At 44.5% G+C, this 16,978-nt stretch overlaps 1 long non-coding RNA gene across 1 annotated transcript in view; it reads left to right on the top strand.

The window, feature by feature from the left end:
* Positions 1–16,044, top strand: part of LOC147144144 (uncharacterized) — a 34,923-nt gene extending 18,879 nt beyond the window's left edge. Inside the window, exons 2-3 of the long non-coding RNA XR_015087791.1 lie at positions 5,632–6,011; positions 14,347–16,044. This is a non-coding gene — a long non-coding RNA (uncharacterized LOC147144144). The remainder of the gene's footprint in view (positions 1–5,631; positions 6,012–14,346) is intronic.
* The last annotated feature ends 934 nt before the right edge of the window (positions 16,045–16,978 follow it).

Raw genomic sequence — 16,978 nt, 5'->3', positions numbered from 1 at the left:
TTAGTCATAAGAGTGTCGATAGTTAATAGCGATTCGGAGCAATGCCTGCATTACTCCTGCTCGCCTCTTAGGGCACCACATCAAACTTTTAGGTTATTCATAGGGGAATTTGACGAAAAACCTCATTAAATCAGTCATGAAATGTGAAGGCGCTACAATGAAATAAGTTGTGAGCTCTTTGAATAAAATAGAGGTTAATACCTTGACCCAAAAACACACAATTCACGCTTGACTTCTGTATATGGACAAAATTTAGTAATGACAACTAATGAAACATACAAGAAAATATTATGATATGGCAAGCCTAAATAAATGACAAAAAGGGAAAACAAATATCAAAAATAATTGGGAGGTAAGGAAAGAATAGGACGTCTGATAGATAGATTGAACGTGAGAGGGTGTAAGGATGGCTAGAGAAATGCACAAAGTTTGCAAGCGTACACTACCAATTTTGTATGCACCCAGTGAAAAGCCCTGGCGAGCTGCAGAGTGGTCACTTGGGTTTGCGGAGTCTCACATGAGGAGCGAAGGAGGAAGGACCTTCACTCGTTTGCAGGTGAAAGTGAAAAAAAGGAAAAAGAAAATGCAAAAGCAGGCTGCTGGGAGCGGGACCAAAATCTTGGTTGGGTTCTCATGTGGCCCGACTGGCTGCTGCGCAATGTCAGGCTCCGAAAGGGAAAAAACTGGCGTGTTGCTTCAGCGTTTGCCGCTCAGAGTTCGACTCATCCGCCACATGTTCGTGGTGATGGAAGTTCAGAGAACCCAAAGCTTTTGGAGGTCGACCGTGGGTGATTTCCGGGAGCCCAATCAAAAATGCAGCCAAAAGATGAAAGAAAAAATAATAATAATAAGATGAGGGAGAGTTTGAGCCAGCAAGAGATTTTGAGGGAGAGAGAGCCAGAGAGCTTGAGGTTTTTTTTTTATGAAAGCCAGGTTTGAGAGAGTGTGGGGAGACAAAGGCCAGGCCTCTTTATCTCCTTAAGAAAAAGAGGAGGTGGTGAAGTGTCCGCCCCCCAGCTCACATTTTCAAGTGAGCCTCAATTCGTAACAATAAAGTTCGATTTGAGTCTATTGAATTGTCCTGTTTAAAACCTTTGTGCATTTCACAATTCATAACTGGCATCAATTTTTATGTCGCTGGAAACATCGCATTCTGAATGCGTCCAAAGATTAAGAGTCAATGATATGAGTTTAAACCTATATCTACACTGTTATCTCATAAACCTGACCAGGAAAATGATTATTACCGTAGAGAAGCATTCGTCAATGCAAAGTTAGCAGGGTACATACAGTAAGCAATGTACAAACATACATTCAAATACGTTTCCTTTCAAGTAATTTTGATTGACAAAAAGGCATGGAAAGTTTAAAGCTGCAGTTCCCATATCGACCTCTTGGGGTCAGTCTTTATCCAGCACTGTCAGTGAAGACAATTTCAAAGAAACATGTCAAGTCAACACACATGATTTGCTTTTGCGGGCCACATAAAATGATGTGGGCCAGATCTGGCCCGCGGACCTTGAGTTTGACACCTGTATTGAAAGGGAGAAAAAAAGTTTGAGGAGAGCCCCCCACCTTCAAGTAGACTTTACAACCAGCCGCGCCTCAAGTGGGAGGCCATGGAGTATATCAGTGACTCTTCGGCTGCTGGACTCATCAGTCCCTCCTCCTCATCTTCTCTCTGGGCTGGATTCTTTGTGACTAAAAAAGACAAGACAAGAAGACAGTACGACCATGTATCAGCTTCAGAGGACTTGACGACATCCCCAGAAAGAATAGATATCTTCTTTCCCTCAACCCATCCTTTGAGCCCCTCACTCATGCCACCATGTTAACCAAACCCTTATCATTTGGTACATATCCGAGAGGAGGATGAGTGGAATACAGCCTTTAAGACCGCCCTTGACCGTTTTTAATATTTGGTGATGGCTTTTAGTCTTTCTAATGCTCCAGACGTGTTTCAAGACCTGATAAATGACATTCTCCGAGATATGCTTAACCAATTTGCGTATGTTCACTTGATGACATTTAGATTTTTTTCCTGAACACCTGAAGAACACATCCAGCATGTTAGATTAGTTCTTACAATGCCTCCTGGAGAACAAGCTCTTTGTCAAAGCAGAAAAATGCAAGTTTGGTTTCCCTCTATTACTGTTATTGGCCACATATTCGCCTAGGGTCATCTTAGGCCAGATCCTGCTAAGATTGAGACAGTGGCTAATTGGCAAGTACCTTCCTCCTGCAAGCAGCTGCAACAGTTCTTGGAGTTTGTTAACTTTAGGTTCATCTATGACTACAGCAAGGTCGTCGCATCCCTCACCCAACCTTTATAGCCTCTCGATTCACATGGACCACCAAAGCTGACGCCACCTTCAAATTCCACATAGAGCTTTTTACCTCTTCCCCGGCCCTCATCCATCCTGATTCTGCTCTGCAGTTCATCGTTGAGGTGGACACTGAATCTGCAATCTGCCAAGCGCCAAAACATTTATCAAGTTCATTGGGCCTTGTTCCTGGTGTGCTTAAATTTCTCTATGTTCTATCATCCAGGCTCCTGAAACATTCAATCTGATCTTTTCTCCCACATGCATGATCCCTCTCCAGAGAAGCCAGATTCCAAGACCATCCTTCTAGGGATGGACCGATATGCTTTTTTCAGGGCCGATACCGATTATTAGTGGGTCAAGGCGGCCGATAACCGATATTTGAAGCCAATATTTATTTGTAGAAAAAAGGGGTAAAATGGTGTCAAATTTATGAAAAACAAAAATCTCCAACACTTGACTTAGTTTAAATGCCTGCCCATGTTTATTAAACAACTTTAGTGATTTACAAGATGTTAAAGCTTTTCTAGATCTTAAAAAATAGACAACTTTGTTTTAAGTCTCACAAAAAAGTGCAAGGAGCTCCCAGGCTCAGCTGCATGTCTAGCAAATACCTCCTTACATTAAATAGTTTTCTAAAAATCCACTATAACTGAAATGTTTTTCTTTCACACATCTTTGTTTTAAAGTTCAAAAACATAAAAGTGAATCCTCAACGCAGCTACTAGCCAGAAAAATAAGCATGTTTCCAAGACCGGACTTTCACATGCAGTACTTTGCCATCAATTTTTGCACCATGTACAGCACTTGGACAGTGGTTGTTTTAAAGTGGTCTAAAAATAAAGTTGGGTTTAGCTTTTCATTACGTGGCTTACACACAGACACGCACCCACTGGCACTCACTCATGTCTTACTTTTATCACCATTTCCCGATATTATCAGCAACTTCTCTCAGGAGCCATGTCATTCACAAAGCAAATTGACTATTGTGACATCCGGAGAGTGGCTAGCTTGAGCCGCAAGGCAGCTTACTGTGGCGAGCAGAACTGCCCTTTGTGTTTATATGACATAGAAGGGCTCATAGTAATGCTACAAGTGAGTTATAGTAGACTGACATTTACTAAAATTTTGGCGAAGCCTATTGCATTACCTTGAACAACTAACTTGCTGACTCCTGTCGTGTATGTGCCAGGCTCGTCCAGGAGACACAGAGAGAGAGAGCGAGCAGGGAGCACACACGCAGCTTTATGCTGTATACTGTTGGCTGTTACGCACTTCACAAGGAACCAATCAGATGGTGCGTTTGGCGGGCCAATCTGCCTATGCGGGGCCAGTCGTGCAGCAAACAGAGAGAGAGAAGCACGCTGCAGCAAGCACGAATACAGCAATTTTTAGTTTATCGGCCTTAAAATGAAAAAAAGGCCAATGCCGATAATCGCTAAAATACCTAATATCGGCCCCGATAATCGGCCCGGCCGATAATCGGTCCATCCCTACATCCTTCCCTCGTTTCGTTTTGTCGGCTGTGTAGGACATTGAGTTGGTAGTTCTGGAAACACAGAATTGGCTCTTAATCACAAATTCTGTCCGCTTTGGAGACGATACCATCCCGTCCTCCCATCTGTTATCATGGGGAATGTTAGATCTCTCCCCAACAAGATGGACGAGCTAGCGGCGCTTACCCGGCATGAGAGGGACTTCCGGGAGGCTAGCCTGCTGCTATTCACGGAGTCGTGGCTAACAGCGCTAACGCCGAACGCGGTCGCAGAATTGGACGGCTTCCAAATCATACGCGCGGACAGGACGATGGAGAGTGGAAGGAGGAAAGGAGGAGGGCTGGCTGTGTTTGTGAACGATAGATGGTGTAATCCTGGGCACATCACGATTAAGGAGCAGCTTTGCAGCAGGGATATTGAGCTGCTAGCTGTTGGCATGAGGCCATTCTACATCCCGCGAGAGTTTAGTCATGTGATCGGTGACCGTCTACGTCCCACCAGCTGCCAGCGGCGACACAGCCTGTGATGTCTTGACTGCAGCAGTGAGCAGGCTACAAACACAGCACCCAAATGCCCTGATACTCATCTCTGGTGACTTCAATCATGCCTCCCCTTCCTCCTCTCTGCCTTCATTCACACAGTATGTCACCTGCCACACCAGAGACAATAAAACACTGGACCTTTTCTATGCCAACACCAAGGAGGCATACACATCACTGCCCCTCCCCCCGCTGGGCAAAGCTGATCACAACCTGGTGGCTTTCCAGTCTGTGTACAAACCTCTGGTCCGCAGGCAGCCAGCTGTGACCCGCACGGTTCAGAGATGCCCCACAGGGAACTGTCTTGGCCCCCTTCCTGTTCACCCTCTACACCTCGGACTTCAACTACAACACCCGTGTTGTCACCTGCAGAAGTTCTCTGACGACTCTGCGATTGTCGGCCTTATCACAGGCGGAGATGATCGGGAGTACAGAGAACTTCCATCCATCCATCCATTATCTGTACCGCTTCTCCTCACAAGGGTCGCGGGGCGTGCTGGAGCCTATCCCAGCTGTCTTTGGGCAGTAGGCGGGGGACACCCTGAATTGGTTGCCAGCCAATCGCAGGGCACACAGGGACAAACATCCGCACTCACAATCACAATCCCCTAGGGGCAATTTAGAGAGTCCAATCAACTTACCATGCATGTTTTTGGAATGTGGGAGGAAACCAGAGTGCCCGGAGAAAACCCACGCAGGTACGGGGAGAACATGCAAACTCCACACAGGGAGGCCGGAGCCGGGATCGAACCCATGACCTCTGAACTGTGAGGCGGACGTGCTAACCAGTCGACCACCGTGCCGCCTTACAGAGAACTTACTCAGGGTTTTGTGGACTGGTGCCAGCAGAACCGCCTCCTGGTCAAAACTACTGTAATACCATGCAATACTCAACATTCCCCACTACTGTTAGTCTAGTTTTATTTTTATCCAATGCTGTTTCTTACATTTCACTACAGTACTGCAGCACTGTCACTTACTTAGAGTATTTTTCCTCTGTATTATGTACAGGCTAAAATGAGTGTTCCTCATACTTTTTATGTAGATGTATGTTGGTGTGTATATACATGTGTATATAAACATGTTACTGCGTATATTTACATAGGTTTGATCCTGAATGTTTGCCGTCAATGTTATACATTAATGGCTACATTATGCCGCCGTCCCTGTGTGACCTATATCTTTGCTGCTGTAACACTGAAAATTTCCCCACTGTGGGATCAATAAAGCAATTCTTATCTTATCTTATCTTATCTTATCTTATCTTTCCAGTACTGCAATGGGGTACTCTTCCAAGTTGGCTTGCCATCCTGGGGTGAATCAAATTCTCTGGTTCCTGCAACAATGCTTGTGGTGGTTGCGAATGTCAAGGAGTTCGTCAGCGCCTGTGTCATCTGCTCCCGAGGGAAATCCTCCCACCGTATCCCCAGGGGTCTCCTACAACGTCACCAATCCCCAGCCGTCCCTCACTCTGATGGAAACATGGTAATACTGATTGTGGTTGACCAATTCTCCAAGATGGTTCATTTCATTCCAGTACCCAAACTTCCCTCCAACCTTGAGAGTGCGGACATCCGAGTCAACCAAGTCTTCAAGCTACATGGCAACCCCATTGACATTGTTTCAGACTGGGGACCCAGTTTACATCCTAGGTAAGGCAAGCCTTCTGTAAAGCTTTTGGGGCATCCTCTAGCCCAAACATCAGACATGCAGTTATGATACCAGAAACGTCTTATTTTATCAATCCATCCATCTATTATCTGTTCACTGCCTGTTGGGTGATTTTGGTTAGTACTTTTGTCTTCTACTTCGCCACATCTGTGTTCTGTCTGCTTCTGGGCCCAAATTCTGTGTCTCATGTCCCAATTGATAAACATTTAAAGTGGAAGTCAACTGTCAGGTTCATCAATTAGATATTTCATAAACACAGCACAAATGAAGAGGAAAGACACTCAATCCTTGTTACCAGCTCATGAAGAAAATGGAGGGAAAGCACAAACATCAGCGTTGGATCAGGGAGGCCATCGAGATCCGCAAGCGAGGCCAGAAGACCATCAACAGGGACGAGGGAGCTTTTATGCTCTCCACCACCTGGAGCAGCATCCTGGAGGGGTGAATGGGGGGCGTGACTTGCATGTCAATTTTGACAGATAAGTCACACCCTCATGGAATATCAGCTGATAAAGTCGCGTCACAACCACACCGGTGACACTCTGATGAAGGCGGAAGTACACGCCGAAACATGTCAAGTAATTAAAGGACATAAAATCACGATTGTCTGTTATATATGAACCAACCAAAATATAGAGAGAAAGCACAATTTCTGCTACTCCCTGTCCTCATTAGGAGAACACTTCTCTCTATGTTCTAAACTTATCTTGTTCCCTCTCTTTTTATCAGTTTTCGGGTTCACTGTTTACATGGGTGTTTCCAACCTAAGGAGCGGGGGATTCATGCAAGCCGTTGGAAACACGTGAACTTATTTCTCTGTGTGTGCATGTGGGTGAGAGATTAATGTATCATAATTACGCCAAAGCATTATACTGCAAAAACATTTAGTCTCATCATTAACTTTCTAAACGGGATCAACAAGTCTGCTGTTGGTAGATAACGTGCATCGAGGCTCCTATCTTCATTCAGCATTTCTGACTTTCTACCAAGAGAGTTATTAAAATTAAACGTGAAAGCAGAAGCAGTTTCTTTATTGCAAGCACATACAGGTGCAAAAGCAATTTCTTCATTACAAGTAACGTTCACATCATTCTGATTGTGTGAAGGCAGAGACCTTCATACATATGTTATTCTACACCATTCACCTTTATCCCTCTTCTATTTTATTCCTCACACTTTTTTGGCATACTTCTCCTTCCACGTTTTTCAACCGATTCTCGCCTTTCCAACTTCAATGTATTCCAAAAATTCACGGCATCCAGGGGTCCTTTTTTTCACTCGAAAAAATTATGTTTTCCCCCAAATTCCCCATTTTTCACCACAAAAACCCCCATTCATTTCCAATGCCATATTCAACATTTCCCATTTCCACCATTCCAATTTAAAATTCACACGATTCAATTCATTCAACTCACATTGGTAAAGCTATTCAACACACCCACAATTCCTATTTCCCTAAAATTCAACTTATTCACCCGTAGAAAAAAAACACAAAATTCCACCATTCACTCCCATTGCCATATTCAACAATTCACATTTACATCATTCCAATTTGAAATTCACATCATTCATCTCATTCAACTCATACTGGTCAAGCTTTTCAACACACCCCAAATTCCTATTTCCCACACTTTCACCTCATTCACCCTTAAAAAACCCACAAAAATTCAACTATTAACCATTCATTTGCATTGGAATATTCAACTTTTCACATTTACACCTTCCCAATTTCCACCAATTCAAGTCATTCAACTCATTCAACTTACATGCAGCATTTCAACACCCCCAAAATTTCTACTTCCCACACATTCAACTCATTCACCCTTAAAAAAGCCCACAAAATTTCACCAATCATTTCCAGTGAACCAGTGTTATTGCCCCTCAGTCTCGCCAGTGCGGCAGCCATCTTGGGAAGGGACATTAGCTAGACTGGGGATACTCACCCCGAGGTCTACACATTGCGGCAGCCATCTTGGGCAGCAACATTAGCTAGACTGGGGATACACACCCCGAGGTCTCGTCATTGCGGCAGCCGACTTGGGCAGGGACATTAGCTAGACTGGGGATTCTCACCCCGAGATCTCCCCAGTGCGGCGGCCATCTTGGGAAGGGACATTAGCTAGACTGGGGATACTCACCCCGAGGTTTCCCCGGTGCGGCGGCCATCTTGGATAAGGACATTAGCTAGACTGGGGATACTCACCCCGAGGTCTCCCCGGTGCGGCGGCCATCTTGGGCAAGGACATTGGCTAGACTGGGGAATTTTCACCCCGAGGTCTCCCCAGTGTGGCGCCCATCTTGGGCAGGAACTTTAGCTAGACTGGGGATACTCACCCCGGGGTCTCCCCAGTGCGGCGGCCATCTTGGGCAGGGACAATAGCTAGACTAGGGATACTCACCCAAGGTCTCCCCAGTGCGGCGGCCATCTTGGGCAGGGACATGAGCTAGGCTGGGGATACTTACCCCGAGGTCTCCCCAGTGCGGCGGCCATCTTGGGCAGGGACATGAGCTAGGCTGGGGATACTCACCCCGAATGTTGTTCAAAAGTATTGGGACACCCAGAATTTTCATCCCGAGGTGTCCCTAATGAAGCGGCCATGTTGTTCAAAAGTATTGGGACACCCAGAATGTTCATCCCCAGGTGTTCCTAATGAAGCAGCCATGTTGTTCAAAAGTATTGGGACACCCAGAATTTTTATCCCCAGGTGTCCCTAATGAAGTGGCCATGTTGTTAAAAAGTATTGGGACACCCCAATTTTTCATCGTCAGGTGTCCCTAATGATGCGGCCTTGTTCAAAAGTATTGGGACAGCCGGATTTTTCTTCCCCACGTGTCCCTAATGAAGCGGCCATGTTGTTCAAAAGTATTGGGACAACCCGATTTTTCATCCCTATGTGTCCCTAATGAAGCGGCCATGTTGTTCAAAAGTATTGGGACACCCCGATTTCTCATACCCAGCTTCCTTCCGTCCCGAGATTCCTAGTTTCCTTCCTTCCTTGTGTCCTCGCCTCATCCTTGTCATGTCATGTCATCTTCTAAACCGCTTATCCTATATAGGGTCGCGGGGAGTTGCTGGAGCCTATCCCAGCCGTCAATGGGCGAAGGCAGACTACACCCCGAACTGGTCGCCAGCCAGTCGCAGGGCACACATAGACACTGTCACTGAGCGGGAATCGATCCCACGCTGCCCGCACACAACTCAGGCGTGTGTACCACTACACTATCAGCGGACCGCCTCATCCTTGTCTTCCTACTATTTTGTATTCTTACTTTGTTTTCTTTCTTGCTTATTTTCTTTGCTATCTTGGTTCCTTGCTTCCTCCCATCCTTTGATTCCATCATTCTTTGTTTTCCTTCTTTTTTTCTCTGACTTCCTTCTTTCATTGTTTCCTTACTTCCTCTTTTCTTGTTTGCCTTCTGATTTTTTTCAAGGTCATTCAACTTCATTCCAACGCATTCCATTTCCATTCAGCTTCCTTCGCCTTCACACGTAGAAATTGCATTCTCTAGTATTTGGTTTACAACACATATACACTCCTGATAAAAATCTTAAGACCAATTAAAAAATTGCAATAATTTGCATTTTGCACTGTTGTATCTTAAGAACGTTCTAAGTAGAGTTTCAAAATGCAAAAAGAAGAAATGGGAACAAAAGACCAAATGTTTTGAGCATGCAATTTATTGAAAAGAACAATTTAACTGAAATAGGCTGTTCATCAGCTGATCAAAAGTTTAAGACCACATCCTTTAAAAGCCCAAATCTGTGCAAACATTTGGATATCATGTCATTTTCTGTCAAGTAATGCTCTTTAATACGTGTAGTTTACCAATTCAACTGCTTTTATTTCAACATCTTGGTGTTGAGAAGGATCACTAGTGTCACACTCCCCTTTTATTATGATTGTAGAGTAGTGATTATGTTTTGCAATTCAACAGTATGCCGGATTCTTTGCATTCCATTCCATAATATACTACAATATAGGTCCCGTCATGGTAATGTTCTTGCCATAAATTTCAAAACATGGAAAATGGCATGGAAATGTTCTCTTTGAATGAATAGAGGATGGATTTACAAGTTCTGCTCGTCACCAATGCTACAGCCATTAGAAAAATAATAGTAGTTTACACATTTATATCTCCAACTGACTTCGTATAAACTTGCTGGGCTGGAGCCGATGACTTTTCTAACTACTATGAAAAGCCAAACTTACCACCTCTCTGACAGTCATTGTGGGAGTGCTCACACCAAATTGACTTACACGAATGACTCGCAGTGTGTGTGCGCGTGTGCGTGTGTGTGCGTTTCACTGCAAGTGTTGAAAGCTATCGCAGTCCACTCCCAGAGGCAATCTTGACACTTCCTCACTGAGGCTTGTGCAAGTTTATCTAACACAGAGGAAATCACGCAAACGCACACCCAATTTTTCACGCCACAGTGGAGCTAATTAAACACTACGTGCCCGGGTGAAGGCAGGACTGAGGAAACAAAGTGTGCATGCGTGTATGAGTGTGTGCGTGCGTGCGTGTGTGTGTAAGAATGCGGGTCCGTTTGTGTAGCTTAGTTGCACTGGGTGCTCGGAGGGAGAGAGACAGGCAGGTCAACTATGACAGCTATAAGATGGAAAACAGGAAAGACATGGCAGGAAATCAAGATAAAATGTGTGCTTGTAAGTGTATATGTTTGCGTTTGTGTGCGTGCATATACTGTATGTGAGAGAGATAGAGAGAGAGAAAGAGAGAGCGAGAGTAAGAGACCGAGACAGAGAAGGGAGAAGAGAAGGTGAAAACAAACACCTCAAATTTTTGGTGTGAGGACCTAGGCATAACCTAAAAATGTGTTACGCTAAAGAAAGACAAGTCTCACATGTACATTCTGAAATGAAATGATGAAATCCAACATGTATATCGTGGTAAGAGCTAATAATGTTTTAATATGTAATAGAGGTTATGCATCTTGGCTGCTGCTACCAGTTCAGCAAGGAGGTCCTGGTTCCCCACCTGGATTGTGAGTGAGGAGGATTAGACAGTGGTGAGGTTACTATTCCTCTATACAAGTTGCTTCTATTAACAAGAACAAAACAAAACAAACAAAGTGGAATAATTCTATAATGCTGTCTTTGTTGTAGTCTTTATTTGTGTTAAATAGTGTTTGTTTTTGTGGCCAGTGTTTAGTCCTTTACTTTGTAAAGCATCCTTGAGTGCCCAAAAAAGCACGGAAAGCAAGGTCCGTGTTATGATTACATGCCACGGTGGCCGCCTTGTGTTTTAATCTGGAACGCTGCCACACTTCTGTCATCTTCCCGCAGCAAAAACTGAATAGCTTCGATTCCGCCTCCAACTTCCAACCTCTTGCATGTGTGACGTAAGCACTTGGTGCCCGCTCGCAGTTTTGCTTTTCAATGTGTCTATAGGCGCAAATCTCAATTTGACTCTCAAACTGCGATGTGTGACTGCTTTTGTCTGACTTTGACTAATCAGATACAACCTTGAATGTACATCCATCCAATAGATGAACAGTATCTAGTGTCATACTCATTACTATCATTAACTAACCTTTTTTTATGAAAAAAAAAATGAGGAACTTGTTTATTACACAAGCAAGCAGCATTTTATTGTTTAAATATTGTTCATTAAATCACACTGAATTAGGTGGAAGTATATTTTAATTCAAAATATGTTTCAAAAGCACAAAAATAGAAAACATTTTGTGATTTGGCTCATCTGGAATTGTTTCCTTACTCGACCGCGTGTCAGGAGTGCGGCACCTGCATGTGACACGGCATTGGTAAAGTCCGTTCTTGATGCCGGTTGGTTGACTCCGGCAGGACGGAAACCGGGGACGGAGGGCCGATGCCCAGCTCTGGAAATAGGAATCATGACTTGTCAAAATAACTCCTTGTACGTGTGTGTGTGAGTGTGAGAGTCATTAAACATTTGTAAGCAATGTGCCGTATAGCTTCACTCGAAAAGTTGTGGCTGGGAGAACACAGGCAGGAACTGAATGGACCTTTGACCTTGGTTACCTCTGTCATGTTGCGTCAAGCAAGAGAAGAGAGAGACTCTGTGAAAAAGGATCTACATGTCAATAATGTAGAGCATCTTGTTCTTGCTGAAAGACCAACTGATCCTAAATCACCAAGGGAACTGGCAGCCTATACAGTACGTGAATGCATATGCATGCAATTGTATGGGTGATGCACATTCACGGCTCCAGTGCAACTGAGCGAGGGGTGAAACGCGGGACAAGCAGCTAATGAAGTATTTGAAGTGCAAGCTAGGAAAGTTACAACATACAGCAGCAAAAAATGAATGTCCAGGGTACATACATTTATATTATCATTCCCACAGCTGCTGTGCTAGTTAGCGCAAAGGTTACACAAAGTACAAGTGCCTTGCCAACAACCCGAGGCAGCATTTTTCATGAAGAAAGCCTCCCGTTTAAAAGCAGACTGCTTAAGATAACACAAAAGTGTTGTATGGGACTAGTGGACTACTTGTGCATCAGAAAGACAATGAATGTTAAATACAATCCTGCCATGTACAGTTCGATAATTGAGGAGATGGTAAACCTAATCAGCTTGAGCAGACCCTTTTTTTTACAGTCACCTTTCAACTTTTGGAGACTAACAAAAGCATCTGTTTCAGATTTCAGGAATAATCCATGGTTTGTTTGAGTAACAAATGAGGCAGGTGGATAATCATTTTCCCTCAGCACCCTCTTGCTAGGGCAAGTCTAGTTTACCGTGTTTAGGAATTTAGCAGATAGTGCTGCGCCTTTCTAGGCGTTCCAGCGGACCAAGGGCCTTTTCTATTCCATGCCCCCAGCGCATCTGACAATTTGTTGATGAAAAGTAGCCTAACTTTAGAAGCTAAAAGGAGGTCTAACTTGCAGGGGTGGAGCCAGAATGTGGCTAATGGGTTGGCCTGGAAAAATCATTGTGGGCCTGAATGTTTCTCTCACTGAGCACAATTCTCCTGTCCCGACACATCATATATTCAAATAAAATGACAAATCGAATAACATGATGTTCAGATCTTCCTTAGACAACCACAATTATGCCATTCTTAATATTCAATAAAAATAAAAAAAAACATAATGAAACACAAATTAAAAAATAATTTGATAGTAATTTACTAAAAATGTAAAAATATATATTATTTAATGAATCTCATTGGGTGGGCAGTCCATCAATCTGGGCCTGTGTACATCCAGGCCCGCCCATGGCTCCGTGACCCAGGTGGAGATTTTGGTGAATTTGATCAAACTTCAGACTGCAGGCACACAGATTCTGCACTCCGTTGATACAGTATGCGTGGTGGTTGTCATTGTGTTTCATTTATAAGTATAACAGCCTGCATCGAACCCTCTGAATCAATGTAGGAATCAAATAATTGAATGCATTATTATTTGTCATAGTCTGTCTTGAGTTTGGTTTTTGGCTTTAGTTTCGTGTTTTACCTTGTGTTTCTTTGGCCTTGTCTACACGTAGCCAGGGTTTTTTAACAACCGTATATCCTCCCCCCCGCCTGCGTTGGAATACACGTTGAAAAAATGCATCCACACGAAACTGTGGAAGTGCGTTTTCAAACGCACGCCAAACCTCTAGGCGGCAGTAGTCAGCGAAATACTGTCCATTCAGAAGGAACTTTGACGTCACTTCTACGAAACCAAAAACACGGTGCCAAATGCGTTCGGGCGGACCGACATGTGGTCAGAATTGCTTTTAAACCTTTCAAAAAGAAGCAGTGGTTGGTTGCGGAAAAAATAAGCAAGCAAAAAGCGCCTCAAGAATGGCTATAACCAATGCAGCGCCGCGGGAATCCATGTTGACTCGCATGAAAACACAAGTCGTGCAATGACGTCAGAGCATTTTTGTCGCATAGTCTCGGGTCTGACTGTCCACAGCTAATCGCGGATCCCAAGATATCAGCAAATCTCCACTGTGGCCGGAGTTTTGAGTTTTCAATGAAAAACCTCCAGAGACCTGTGGATGTTAGGGCTAACCGCAGGCTAATATCCGCCATATGCGGCTACGTGTAGACAAGGCCTTTGTCAGTCTCTTGTTATGTTATTGAGTCCACCTGTGCTTGTCATCCCAGTCCCTGGTGTTAGCCAATGAGCTCCCTCCTACCGGCTGTGTCTTGTCCAGGTGTTCCTTCCTGTCTCGTCAACTTGTCTGTATTTAGTTCCCCGCTTTATTTCAGTCCTTGTCGGTTCATGGTGATTTGTCTCCTCCACGCATTACCTGACAGAACGAACCGACCCGAAATGGACCCAGCGGGACAGGCATCACCACATGCTTTTTGTTTTCCCAGTGAGAGGCTTGGCCGAAACAACGTGACCCTTGCTGACATGAGGGAAGCTCTTCAGATGCTAAAACTGAACATCATGGCTGCAAGATGGTCCCACCTGACCCCGGCCTAGCGTTTGCTCCAGCCACTCTATGGCTCCAAGCTTGTACCGGCGGTGCTTGTCCTGTGGCCACCGAACGAGCCTGTCCCAGCAGCGCATGTCCTATGGCTGCCACCCGAGCCTGTTTCTGTTCCGGCGGCACGAGCCCCGAAGCCGCCACCCGAGCCTGTTTCTGTTCCGGCGGCGTTTCTGTTCCGGCTGCCACCCGAGCCTGTTTCTGTTCCGGCGGCGCGAGCCCCGAAGCCGCCACCCGAGCCTGTTTCTGTTCCGGCGGCGCAAGCCCTGAGGCCGCCACCTGAGCCTGTTTCTGTTCCGGCGGCGTGAGCCCCGAAGCCGCCACCCGAGCCTGTTTCTGTTCCGGCGGCGCGAGCCACGAGGCCACCACCCGAGCCTGTTCCGCCTCTGGGACAGCCACCGGACTAGCCCCACCAGCGACCTCTGATCTGGTGTCCAGGATGCCCGCCTGATCGGCGGACCATGGTCCCGCCCACACTGTTTTTGGTCTTTTTTGTTGAACATCTGGGATCCGTCCTTTAAGTGGGGGGTAGTCTGTCTTGAATTTTTTTTTTTTTTTTTAACTTTAGTTTCATGTTTTTCCTTAGGTTAGGGAGTTCACCTGTGCTTGTCATTCCTGTTCCTAGTGTTAGCCAATCAGCTCCCTCCTAGCGTCTGTCTTGTCCAGGTGTTTCCTTATTGTCTCGTCAACTTGTCCGTATTTAGTTCCCCGCTTTCTTTCAGTTCTTGTCATTTAGTTGTGATTTGTCAATGTTTATTTGTCTGTTGCTGATGTCAAAGTCAAGTCCCATCCTAGTGTTAGTTTAGTTTCTTTTTTATCCTTGTTGTTTTGTAATTATCCCAGAACCTTGATAACCGTTTTGTTTTCTTTTAATTAAATACTTTATATTGCACTTATTTTTTTTCCTACCTACTTTGGGGTCCTCCTGCACGCATTACCTGGCAATTATTATAATCTTTATATTTTTAAAAGCAGCCTCTTGACTGCAGCAAATGCTAGTGTGTGTGTGTGTGTGTGTGTTTGTGGGGCGATGTGACACACAGACGTATGATCAGGGATGGAAGGCGCTCTCCAAGTGCCCACTTTACAGCAGCAAATAGCTGGTGCACAAGTAGAGGTCTTCTTGCAGTTAATTATAAACGTACTGTACTTTTCATGCACCGATCTCCTGCATTGACTCCAGTGAGTGTGTCTGTTCCGCTTCCGCTATGTAAATCGCATGTCTCATCTACACTGAAGTTAAAGTGAATGATAGGAATTGCTTTGATTGGCAGGAACCAAGTCAGCAGCGCTCACTCCCAGAATGGCCCAAACGCCTATTTCTAACGGCGCCCGTCTACGAAAATGCCCAAAGAAAGAAAACTCCACCCATGAGCACAGTTAGACTGCACTTGGCGCTAGACTTGCGTTGGGCACGAAGACAGCCGGTTCGCATCGGTCATCAACACACCTTTACAAGCCACTGAGACTGCACACGATAAAATAACGGCTATTTCATTTGAAAGTAAGCTTCAACCAAGAATCCTTTTTCAGAGTTCAATTTTTTTTGTACAAAGAGAAATAAAATTGCATGTTGTCTGGTGCAGTTCACTGATTTAAAGTGTTTTATGATATGATTTATATGTAGAGTGTCCAGATCCAAACTCACCAGAGGTGGGACAGGGAGTATGCTTGTGGGGGACAATGTGGGATGCAGCTGACGCTTGCGACGGACACCAAAAATGCATATGACACAGCTTGTCAACTGTTCAGCATCAACATACAATATAATAAACTGTAACAAAATAACAATTATAGATCTACAAATAAAAACACAGAACACAGAATTGCAAATTGAAATTATCTGCAGTTACAAAAATACAACACAAACTGCTAGTAAAAAGGTAAATCTCTGAGACATTCATATCAACAGGACAGGGGCGGAGCCAGAACGTGGCTAATGGGTGGGCCTGGAAAAATCAGGGTGGGCCTGAATATTTCTCTCACTGAGCACAATCCTCCTATCCCGACACATCGTATATTCAAATAAAATGACAAACTGAATAATATGAAGTTCAGAGCCTCCTTACACAACCACAATTAAGCCATTCTTAATATTCAATACAATAAAAAACCCACAACGAAAACAAATTCAAAAATAATTTCATAATTTACCAAAAATTTTAAAGTACATTTTTTTCATGAATCTCACTGGGTGGGCAGTCTGTCAATCTGGGTGGGCCTGGGTGAGCGCAGGCCCACCCAGATTGACAGATAACAATACTGTAACTACAATAAATTCAGTTGTAAACAAATGTGTCCACCAAAGCAGCACTATGCACTTCCAGAAGCAAGGAAAGCACTGATGAAACACTTTAGGTTATGTCCATCACAACTCAAGTCTTTCAGTTTTCTCCATAACAGCAACAGCAGCCTCAAAGTTCACAGAAAGCTTGATCTGACTCGTCTTTCACTGGCTTCGCCCACGGACAATGAGTTCCCAGACCTTGTTGTAACTGCATTTCATTTTCTTTGCAGTC

Source organism: Filicampus tigris, chromosome 8 (assembly GCF_054856515.1).
Source record: "Filicampus tigris isolate MCC_2025a chromosome 8, RoL_Ftig_1.0, whole genome shotgun sequence".
In the NCBI taxonomy this organism is placed as follows: domain Eukaryota; kingdom Metazoa; phylum Chordata; class Actinopteri; order Syngnathiformes; family Syngnathidae; genus Filicampus; species Filicampus tigris.
The sequence above is the reverse complement of the archived record's forward strand: the minus strand, read 5'-3'. Positions and strand labels throughout refer to the sequence as shown.